A 12702-nucleotide genomic window follows, 5' to 3' on the forward strand; every position below is an offset into this window, starting at 1 on the left:
CAGAATCTCAAGATTGCGTAATCTCAAAAGTAGTGAACGGGGATTGACATACAGTGTGGAATGGGAACTTTGCCATTCACTTCACTGTAGTGCAATCTCAGAGTTGGTATATTTAAGTTGCATGGGGTGTGGTGGGAGGTGCAGGAGGGCTTGCCCCCCTGCATACTCGTTAGAGTAGTTTGTTTGTATGTTTTACTTTTTTTTTTTTTTTTTTTTTTTTTTAAGTTTCGAGATTCCACAATCTCGATATTCTGGTCCTTGGGATTCAGAGTCTCGGGATTGTGGAATTTCGGTATTCTATAGCAATTCCATTTTATTAATGATATCTCCTCCATTTTCATGCATACAGATAACTTGTAAAATCCTGAACTTGAATCTATGTTGTGTACCTTCACTAAATATATGCTTTGCTAAAGCATTAGTTAACACATTTTTATGTATATCTGAAAGGTGACTGCTTATTCTATCTTTTAGTTTTTTATTGGTTTTACCAGTATAGAAACAATTACATTGTATACAATGAACGAAGTATACCACATTTTCAGTAGTACAGGTCCCTCTTGCTCTAAAGGAGAAACTTTCTCCACTTATAGGATGTTTAAAGAATCTGTCAGTATGGATATCACTACAATGGACACAATTAGAACAAAGAATAGCGCCCATTTTATATATACCAGTCCTAAGATGCCTTTTATTACTAGCATCCTTATAACAAAGAAATTGTATTAAGTTCTTTTCTCTTTTGTATACAAAGTGTGGTCTCTCTTCTATAAGTCCACAAATCTCTTGGTTGGAAGTTAGTATCATCCAATCCCTTCTAATTATATCCCTAATAACATCAGAATGTTGATTATATTTCATAATGTAGTTAACCTGACAATATTTCTTTCCCTGATTTATATCTCGTGGACTTACAGTGTCTGCTTTATTAAAAAAGTAAGGTTTTAGCTATGTGTTCTCTCAGCTGTTTCACAATTTCTTTAGATTTATTAACAAGAGGTACATCATATCCTCTATTCTTAAAATCAGATGCCATGTTTTTCATTTCACTAAAAAATGCCCCTTCTTTAGTGCTCAGTCTACTGGCTCTCATGAATTGGCTCTTGACAATGCCTCTAAAAACGTGTCTGGGATGCATGCTTTCTGAATGAACATATCTACCTGCTTATACCATTTTCTTATAGATGGCACTACTCAATGTGGAACCTTCTTTACTAATAGTAACATCTAGGAAATTAATTCTTTGCATTGATGTATTCACTACAAACTGCAAAAATTTAGTGGCGGATTGTAGATAACAGATAAAACTCTCCAAATCAGAAACTCAGCCATTCCATAATAAAAAAATATCATCCATGAAACATTTATAAAATAGCAGTTTGCTATTTCTAAATTCATCACTTTGTTCCTTATAGATATGTTGTTCTTCCCATCTTCCTAGAACCAAATTGGCATAGGTGTTAGCGACGGAGTACCCATCGCTATACCTTGTCTCTGATGGTAGTATGTGTTGTTGTGTCTTTTGGCATTTCCCAGTTAGGGGTCGCCACAGCGGAACTCCAGTCTGCTAATGATTGGCAGTAGATTTTTACGTGCCGAGTTGCCGGTCCTTGATGGTAATATGTGTTATTAAAGCTAAATATATTATTCTCAAAGACACATTCAAGCATTGAGCATAACATTTTGACTTTATAATTATCTAATTCACTGTGTTGAGTTAAAAACTCTTATAGTATCCGCTCCATAGGAGTTGGGGATAACAGTGAATAAGGATTTGATGTCCCATGTAACCAATAAAATGTCACTAGATATATTATCGAAGCACCATGCATTTAAAGCTAACACAAAATCTTGAGTATCCTTAATAAAGCTATGACAGAAATTCAGCATAGAAACCAACTGTTTATCCACATACTTAGAAATGGGTGTTGTTATCCATTTTTTACCAGACACAATTGGTCTCATTGGGGGTTTACTTAAACATCTATGTATCTTAGGTACCCTATAAATAAATGGGATTGTGGTCTTGGCAATGTATAGATAGCTATATGTTTCTGGTGTAATACTTGCTTCTATAAGCAATTCATATAAGAAACTTTTTGCTTTACTTATAATTGTATCAATAGATATCCTATGTATTCCCATAAAAGTATCTGAGTCTGAAAGAAATTCTTCCATCCATTCCCTATACTGGCCACTTCACATTACTACTATCATCCCCCTTTGCCTGCTGGTTTAATAATTATTTGTTCGTTGGTGCTCAAAGATATTAATGCATTCTGTTCTTCCTTACTAAGTTTATACAATTTACTACCTTTCTGTTTATTAAAATATACTTCATAAATCTCTTGCTCACACATATGGGGAGTATTACAAGGTACAAAAACACTAGATAACTTCAAGGCAGTTTCCCTGCATTCGGCATCTTTAAACAACAACTTTAAATCTACAGTCCTTGCAAACAGTCTAAGTTCTGTAAGTAGGTCTGTTAAGTCACCTGTTGTGGATGGCACAAATGACAGACCTTTTGATAGAAGTTTAAGTTCCATTGAGTTTAATGCATCATCAGACAAATTCACCACATTGCCATTAACAGTCATTATGTCTTCATTTTCTTGTGTTTCAACCCCCTGGCCTACCTTGTAGAACATCTTTGCTGTTTTCTGCTCGTATTCCTCTCCATTCCTTGTCCGCTTCCTACTGTTGCTTCTTTCTCTGCTTTTTTCCTTTCCTCTCAATATAATTGGTTCTTGCAGGCAAAATCGCCGTTGCACTAAAAATTACCATTTACACCAGTAGCAGTACTGGAAGTGGATTGTTGAATAGTCGCGGAATCAGCACTGCTTACAGGTATATTTTTTCTGAAGTTATCTGTAAAGCAGGTGGGAAGCTGACTAACTCTGATACAGGTTCTCCACATTTCACTGGTTCCAGAAGGGTAGAAGGCAAAGTTTCAATGACCTCAAGGGATTGATGGACCGCTGTGAAGACACAGCTATTATATTTAGATGACTTGACTTCACCTCTACATAGCTCAATTTTGGTAGGCGAGAGAAACTTCAGTTTGGCCTGTGGTTGGTCAACAGGAACTTGAATCTGCTCATCCATTGGGTGCTGTTCTTTCGGTCATGAAAAAATATTTTTATTATTGAAATCGTTAATGTCCCGTAGTAGCTTCTTTCTCTTAGTTGCTATGAGGCTACTCTCAAATGATTTCAAATGTTCTAGCAACTGTTCATAGTCTGCCAGAACTTGAGAATAGTAAAAAGAACTAGTGACAATATTCTCAAGTGTTTCAATCTCTGCCGCTAGTTCCAATTCATGTTTATAAAAAAAAGTCATTCATCAACTGCATGTATTTTGCACTGCATCACAGATTAAGTTCTTGCAATTTTAATAGTAATTACTTATATTTATTCTCGTAGGTCAGCATATTAGTAATTCTTAAACCTCTAGGAACGATGCCGACCTGTAAATACACATTAAAACTCAGTCTTTACCACTGCAGTTTCTTACACTGTTCTGTCTTAAAGCGCAATGTTTTTAAAGTCTGCTGTAACTTACTGACTTCAGTAGCTGTAGAGGCATCAGTGGAGCTTGCAGGCACAACCTTAGATTTATTTATGCAGGCAGTAAAAAGTAGGTTATTCTTAACCCTCAGAAAACCCCTTATTCTGTCCACTTTACTCATGGTACACTGGGCAATATGTACCTGTGCAGTAGCAGTCAAAGAATGTTCAGGCTGCATAACAGAATTTAGTAGCATACTGCAGGTAATATCAACTGCAACAGCAATCCAAAGACAAAATAAATCATCAAAGCAGTTAAAGGACTTTAAAGTACCAGAAATACAGTCCAAAGTAAAACAAAGAAGTCCAATGCCCTCAAGTAAAGAAGTTTAATACAATAATAAAGCTTTCAAGTAAAAACTCTTCAACAGTGTTTAAAACACAAGGTCACTGAGAACCTTTTAAAACAACATGCAGCCAATTAGTTAAAACAATCAATTAACTCATTAAAATACTTTAAAGTGCCCATATAAAAACTCACTGCAGTATTAGCTTAGTTCTTCCATATCCTAGCTTATTAAAGCATTTATATAACATCATGTTTATCTTTCAGAATAGGTTTGATACTAACATTTGTATTCAGTCTAGAAAAATATACATAGAAATGTGTTAACTAATGCTTTAGCAAAGCATATATTTAGTGAAGGTATAGAACATAGATTCAAGTTCAGGATTTTACAAGTTATCTGTCTCACAGTAAGATGCTGTCTGGTTCGATTCTCAGTTACAGCGTCTTCTGTGTGGAGACATGCGTGAATGGGTGTACCTTCGTTGAAGGTTGTGCATCAGGGCTGGTAACCCAGCATGTAAAAATCAACTACCAATCATTAGCGGACCGGAGTTCCACTGTGGCGATCCCTAAAAGCCGAAAGATGCATCTGTATGTATGAAAATGGGGAGATATCATTAATAAAACAGAACTGTGTGAATATAAATAAAATGGACATGTATCCAGTTAGACTAGCCCGGTCAACAAATGTAAAATAAATAAATAAAATAAAATAAATAAATGGATAGATTTTTTTGAGCAGACCATTTTCCTGGACTGAATACAAGTGTTAGTATCAAACCTATTCTGAACGATAAACATGATGTTATATAAATGCTTTAGTAAACTAGGATATGGAAGAACTAAGCTAATACTGCAGTGAGTTTTTGTATGGGTGCTTTAAAGTATTTTAATGAGTTAATTGATTGTTTTAACTAATTGGCTGCATGTTGTTTAAAAAGGTTCTCAGTGACCTTGAGTTTTGAACACTGATGAAGAGTTTTTACTTGAAAGTGTTGTTATTTTATTAAACTTCTTTACTTGAGGGCATTGGACTTCTTTGTTTTACTTTTTGGACTGTATTTCTGGTGCTTTGAAGTCCTTTAACTGCTTTGGTGATTTATTTTGTCTTTGGATTAATTACAAAACCTAGAGCAATTATAGTGAATTTCCCATTATTCAAGGTTTATAGGTAAATACAAGGCTAGCTGCCCTTGTGGACCATTTTAAGTCCAACGGGTTTCCCTTTTTCTGCTTGAAATAACCTGTCCCTTTTGGTTATAAATTGGCTTTACCCATCCCATGGTCGATAATTATAAAACACCCCAAATGAGAATAACTAGGATCATGCCATAAATAAATTGAGGGTACACATGCATGGGATAAAGCATTTAGGAGTTACCTCTGTCCATTAGTAGTACAGGAGTAGTCCTGGGGTAAATTTTCTGTTCCCTATACATAGCACTAAGTTGCACTTGAATATAGACAGGGATGAACCTTGATTTATGTGGATGAGGAGCCTGTTCCACAGCAGCTGTATCCTCTGTGAGATATACCTGTCCTATCAAACTGTTCTGTTGATGTTGTAGAAGCAGTTTAGATCCCTAGACCAAGTATTTCTGATGCCTTTTCACTTTCTGATGTGCAGTAAATCTATCAGTATTGAGTTGGAGGTTGCCTTCTATGTCAGACACAGGTCACATCTTAGCAGTCTGTAGGATACCAAGTATAATGGCAGGGCTTTGAGGTGGTCCATGTAAGACATGTTGTGTAGGCCTTGTATCTTTTTAGTGAGGTATTTCTGTATGTTTTCCAGTTGTTGCACATGTCTGGACAGATACATGCCAAAGGGGGCATTATATTTAATGACTGGCCTGCTGAGAGCTCAGTAAAGACATCCCCAGATCTAGATACAATCCTTTTGTTTATAAACTGTTCAATATAGAAAGACTTTCTTACAACAATAGACAACTGTTGGTCAAAAGTCTGGTCACTATCCACATAAGTTCCCAAATCCCAAACAACTACGCTAACTCTTAGGGGCATATTGTCAGTGTTGTAGCTCCCTGGGATAGATGACTTCACAAAGGATACAATAATGCATTTTTTGGCATTTAGTTTTAGTCCATTATTTTGGTACCAGTAACTTATTTGTGATAAACAGTCCTGCATGATAGCTAAGTCATTTGGGGATTCAATGACTTCTCCTGTCTTGCAGTCATCTGCAAACTTAGTCATCTAGAGCCCTTTGGTATTTGCTTTTACTTCAGTAAAGTAGATTACAAACAGGAGAGGTCCAGACACAGAACCCTGGGAGACCCCACTGATGACTGGTCTCTTTTTGGAGGTAACTTCCTCTATTTTGATTATGTGAGTCCTATCTGTGAGCCAGTTGGCAATTTAGAAGGTGCGACAGAGGTTTATTCCAAGTTTATTTAGCTTTTCTGCAATGCCTAAATGAGGAATTTTGTCAAAAGCTTTGGCCATGTCGAGGTATGCGGTGTGTACCACTTTGCCTTCATCCATTGCTTTGGTGAACTTTTCAAAACAAATCTACCAGGTTCAGTAAGTGTGATCTCCCTTGATGAAGCTAAACTGAGACAGGTCTAGTGTTTGGAGGTTCCCTTAGTCCTGAGTGATTAATCCATGTTAAGTCTTTCCATGGCTTTGTAAATGAGGCTGGTCACCTTTATGGGTCCATAATTGCCTAGGTCTGTGGAAGGTCCTCCATTATGTAAGGGAATGACTGTCGTTCTGCATTCTGTTGGTACAAAACCTGTATGTAGGCTAAGATTAAGCAAGTGTTTTTAGGAGTGTGGCTAAACTGTGCTTCATGCTATTTAAAATCCATCCAGGGATACTGGCAGGACCCGTCAATGTAGTATTTTTAGCTTTTGATAACACTTTTGAGACTTGGTCTTGTGTGATAGCTGGATGCAAAACAGTTTTGGGAATATCTTGAGAGACAGATGGAAGGGAGAGAGGGGTAAAGTTAAAGCTAAATGTGTCAGCCAGTAGGTTTGTTATATCTTCAACCTCAGAGTAGATAACATCATTCACAATCAGCTCAGTTGATTGCTGCATAACTAAAAATGGCTTGCGACTGTCTTTTGCTTGGGTAGCTATTTTAGCCTCAAACTTGGCTTTGGTTGATTTTATTAAGCTCCTGAGTTATTTATTTTCAGTGGCAAGAGTTCTAACATTCTGAGAATGACTCTTCTTACTGTTGGTGACAATTCTTTTCCTTTTATTATAAATCTTATTAATATTATGGTTCTTGTTTCTGTAGTTTGCCCTGCACTTGTTCCTATGGGGAACAGTTGCATCTATGCAGCTATTTACATGCTTGTATAACATGGTGGTAAACATTTCTGTGGTGCCTATTTGTGTATATTTCTGTGGTGTATATCCTATCTTTTCCCTTACATTCGATAATACAGTTATCTATCTACCTATATTTCTTTCAAAGGCTGCAGGTGAGCAGAAACCTTTAATGAGATTCATTTTAGTGGGTACAAGGCAGAAGAACTAGTTATGAACAAGGTACCAGCCCACTGCAATACATATGCTCATTGAGTTTCACATGACATATAAGCCTATTCTATCTGGAAGAGTGTCAGTTCACCTGTAACATATCTTTGGGATATAAGAGGAAACAAGAGTACCCAACAAAAACACAGGAAGGACATGTAGGTTCAACAATGAGAACCCAAATGGAGAATCAGTCGTTGTGATGCAGCAACACTTGCCACTGTGCCACTGTGCTATATTACACACACGCACACACACACACACACACACACACACACACACACACACACACACACACACACACACACACACACACACACACACACACACACACACACACACACAAATATATGCATATATACACACATATATATATTTATATTTATAAAAATAAATAAATAAATAATAAAAAAAACATATATATATATATATATATATGTGTGTGTGTGTGGACTAGTGGACTACACATTAGTGAAAATACCAGCATCGACTGCTTAAATATTGACCACATATGGTTGAAAATATGAAAGTCAACATCACAGTAAGAATGCACTGAGAAACAGCCTCAGTGCATGAAAATTCAAAATGCGTTTCCCACACCCCCTTCTAATTATATGTACTAACTCCAAGGTTGCACAATCCCTGGAGAAAGGGAATATTCTCCTTCCTGGGAATTGTCAGTCTCATGCACCTGCTGATTAACTGCCTATTCGTCCATGTGCAGTGAAATAGATAGCTGTCATCATTGCATCCTCTCAACAGATTTACTTCAGAAGACTGAAAGCCCAAAATCTTGAATTTCAAAAGACTGAGACCAAAATCTTGAAAGTTCAAAAGACTGAAAACTCAAAATACTGAATCTCAGAATACTGAAAACACACAGGATACCAACACTTACTATATTCCAGCACAACTACATACAGAAACAAATTAAAGATAAACTGTTTACCACTTCTCCAAGTATAAGCAGGGGGCAAGCTCCCCTGCACTCCCCCATGTGGGGGGCTGCACCCCCACACCCACTGCTACTTAAATATATCAACTCTGAGATCTCATTCCACAGAACAAAATGGCAAACATACCATTATGTGTTTCATGACTGCCTGTTGTAACCTTAGTCATGTTCCCTTCTAACTTGCTATACTACAACATAACTCATGTTAGTGTAGTGAAGTGCAATCTCGTAGTTGATATATTTAAGTAGCAGGGGGTGTGGGTGGTGCAGGGGAGCTTGCCTCCCTGCTTATACTTGGAGAAAAGTAATATGATGTGTCTTGCATTTGTTTCTGTATCTACTTCTGCTGGAATATAGTAAGTGTTGGTATCCTGTATGTTTTCAGTATTCTGAGATTCAGTATTTTGAGTTTCAGTCTTTTGAACTTTCAGGATTTTGGTCCCAGTCTTTTGAAATTCAAGATTTTGGGCTTTCAGTCTTTTGAAGTGAATCTCTCTCAACATATTCACTGCACCTACACACACTCACACACACACACACACACACACACACACACACACACACACACACACACACACACACACACACACAGACATTTCAATTCTTCCAGTAAATCTACATCAGCATGCCTTATTTATTTTCTTGTTAGTGTTGTTCAAGGCTACAACATTGTATCATTTTTCCCTTTGCTTTCTCATCTTTAGGTAACATTTTCTCCTGCAGTTCTTTCTGTTTTCTTTTGTATACATCAGGAACATTCAGGTTACCAATTTAAACCAATTTTATTTATTTATTTTTCACTCCTTTTCTTTCTTAAAATGAAAATCTATTTATGGTGCCTTTTGTTGTATATTCTGGAGATTTCCATGGCATATACTTTCTCCCTCACCTTAAGCTTATCTCTGAAAGCAGCAGCTAAAATATCTGTGCTCTTTGTACAATTTTCTTCCCTTCACGTCTCCAGGATTAATTTACAAGCATCTCAGTTTAACTCACGTTCTTTAGTAACTGCATGTTATAGATCTTCTTTTTCATCACTGGACTGTTTCATAGTCTGGCCTCTACATTTTGTCTTATACTCACTACTTCCCTCACTTACACCACCATAGTCTTACTAGTTACTGTTGCTTCCTTACAAGCACTGAAACATTGACCCAATGCCACATACAGGGTGCAAATATGAGTTGTGAATTGTTCACTTAAATGACATTGTTCATTACAAACAACACATTTATTAATTTTACCGCACTTTTACCATGACCCTTTTTAACACAAACACAACATCTCCTTAACTGCCTTTCATTGTTTCCAAGTTTTATCTTAAGACACTATTAGGAAAGTGTTATACATTTCTCTTTATTTCCTTCAAAGAAAAAACAAATCTCATTCTGATTCCTGATCAGTGCTCTTCTTCATCAAATATAACAGACAAATCTTCTAGAATTTTATTGGGTTTATGAAAGGAAACTTCTCCCTCCAATGTAGTTAACCTTTTTGCAGATTTTGTTTTCTCTCTGTAGCATCATCTATTTGTAGTTTAGTGCCTAAACACTGCTCTGTATCTTTTTTTTTTCCATTTCCACCTCTCTCCCTACCATAGGGTTGCCACCTTTTCAAATACCCAAAGTGGGGCATTTTTGGCACAAACATCAGATTTTGCAGGGCAAAACATACCCACAGCCAGTACATAGGGCAGAACTTCACTTTTTTGCCTAAATAAAAGCTTATTCTTGTAGCATTTTAGTTGCTTATTCTGTTTCTTATAACATTTAGGTGTTTCAGATACAGAATAACTGTTGTATGCGACTATTACATAAAATATAGGTAATATGTTTGTCCTAAAATCTCAGGACATTTGCCATTTTTTCAATTTCTTTGCAGGACACAACTGCCCAAAGAGGGACTGTCCCTCGCAAAGTGGGACAGGTGGTAACCCTACCCTACCACAGAACATGAATGTCTCACAATTTTTCCTACTCATATCTCACACTGTTTCAGAAAAAAAAATTGTCTCTGCTTACAAGTTTTTAGAATAGATGTATAATTTTTCATAGGCTACACTGTTAGTCTCTGCCAACAGCTTCACATACCAAGAATGTCCCTTGATGAGATCATTAATTTGCTATAAAATACAAATGGCAGATAAAGTGAAACTTTTTTCCAAAGAGTTACTCCCCTCCCTTTTTTTACATAGGGCAGTCACTGTTTTGAGCAGTGGCATCCAACAGAAAATCATGAAAATGGCAAATGTCCTGAGATTTTATAACATATTTCATAAGTTTCAAAAAAAAAAAATCACTTAACCAATCTTAACATGTACAACAGCAATGAAACATAAAAAAACACACTTGCATAACTAGAGCATATCTAGAATTATCCCACTTTCCACACGGGTTGTCAACATTACCACTTCTCTTGATTCAGTGCCACTTTCTTAGCTTCTTTGACAATCATGCCTGTTATAGTTCTTGTCTCAGGCTGTCTATCCAGCTATTTCTCTGTTGGCTGTCTTTGTTTCATCTTGCCTTCTTCATATGCCTCCCAAGTCTTCTTCACTAAATCTTCTGCATTTCTGCACATGTGCCTAAACCACTGTAATATCTTCCTTTTGACCTTCTCTGCAATTGGAGCTACCCTGGCTTCTGTTCTGATGTCCTCATTTCTTTGCCTTTCCCACAGTGTGCATCCTACCACCAGTTTCAAATACTTCATACCCATCACCTCTAGTGTCACTCGCCAGGTCAGTATAAAACAAGCAAGCATCGTGGGTTCTTGTTCAAGCAGCCTTATTGTATGCAAACACATCATAAATGAGGTTAAGTAACTAACTTATAAACAGATTAGCTATCATGCACACGGGATGTTAACATTATGGCTGCACTTTCAAAATGGCACTGAAGCTAATACGTACTTGGTATTTATATGCACACACAGATCTTGGAAATGCTTCTTAAAGGTACAATACACTTGTTATTCCACAGCCTCCCTCTTTGAGAAAATGAGTTAGACATTGTCACAGTTTACATAGAAATGCTTTTCATCATGCAATTATACAAAGCCAGATACATATATACAACTATGTCCACGTTGTTGTGTATTTCACACTACGCTTTGAAATGCGACCATATCATGTGACATAAAATCTGGGATCTGTCTGATTGAGCAACTGGGATTGGCGCTAGTGACTGTTCAATCTTAGGAACATTGGAGTCATCTGCTGGAACAGTATCAGGAGTCAAGATACATTCTGGAGCAGGAATATTATCTGGATTGCTCTGAGAGTTAGAGTCCGTACGATGCTGTGATATCAGTTCTGCTACAGGAAGAAGATGCCTGTGATTTCTCCTGTACTCCATAACCTCAGATGTAACAAAATAGGATCTTGGCTCTGCATAAATACTCGTTTCTTGACCAATCCTGTTAAAACCTTTCACAATTTGTATCCTCACTGTCTCTCCTTTTTTCAATGGATGAAGAAATCTGCTCAACATATCATAGCTGGACTTTTCAAAAGAATGCTTTCTAGATAAATGGGCTTTGATGGCTTGATGGTTCTTAACTTTTGGCCTCAATAAACTAGAATGGATAGGCAATGTTGTTGTGATTTGCTAGATAGAAGTCTCTGAGCAGGTAAGCCAAATATATCATCACGGGGTATGTTTGTGAGATTGAGTAAATTAAAAAAAAATCAGTATCATCACACTTTGACTTTTCACGTAATTACTTTGCAGTCTGTACTGCACATTCAGCAAGTCCATTAGATTGCGGATATTCTGGACTACTAGTAACATGTATGAAGTCCCATTCTCTGGCAAATTTCTGAAATGATTGACTGGTGAATTGAGTACCATTGTCAGAGATTAATTTCTGTGGACTGCCATGGACTGAGAAATGGCATTTCATCTTAGTAATGATTGTAGTAGAAGTTAGATTAGGTAGTAGATTGATCTTGAACCAATTTGAATAAGAGTCTACCAGTACTAAGTTTGTTTGTGTCTTTCAGCTTTTCCCGGTTAGGGGTCACCACAGCAGAACTCCGGTCCACTAATGATTGGCAGTTGATTTTTACGTACCGGCTTGCCAGGCCTGATGCACAACCTTCAACGAAGGTACGCCCATTCACGCATGTCTCCACGCAGAAGACGCTCTAGCTGAGAATCGAACTGGACAGCATCTTACTGTGAGGCGACAACACTACCACAGCACCACCATGTCTACCAGTACTAAGTAATGTTGATTATTCCACTCGAATATGTCTGTAGCTACAATTGACCAAGGTAGATCAGCAATTTGACTTAGTTGAAGTCGATCTCTTTGCAAATGTACTTTAGTACTATTACATACTGAACAGGAAGAAAGTACTCTATCAATGTCTTTCG

The sequence above is a fragment of the Protopterus annectens genome, chromosome 1.part0, assembly GCF_019279795.1.
Source record: "Protopterus annectens isolate FY-2018-M chromosome 1.part0, PAN1.0, whole genome shotgun sequence".
NCBI classification, from domain to species: Eukaryota; Metazoa; Chordata; order Ceratodontiformes; family Protopteridae; genus Protopterus; species Protopterus annectens.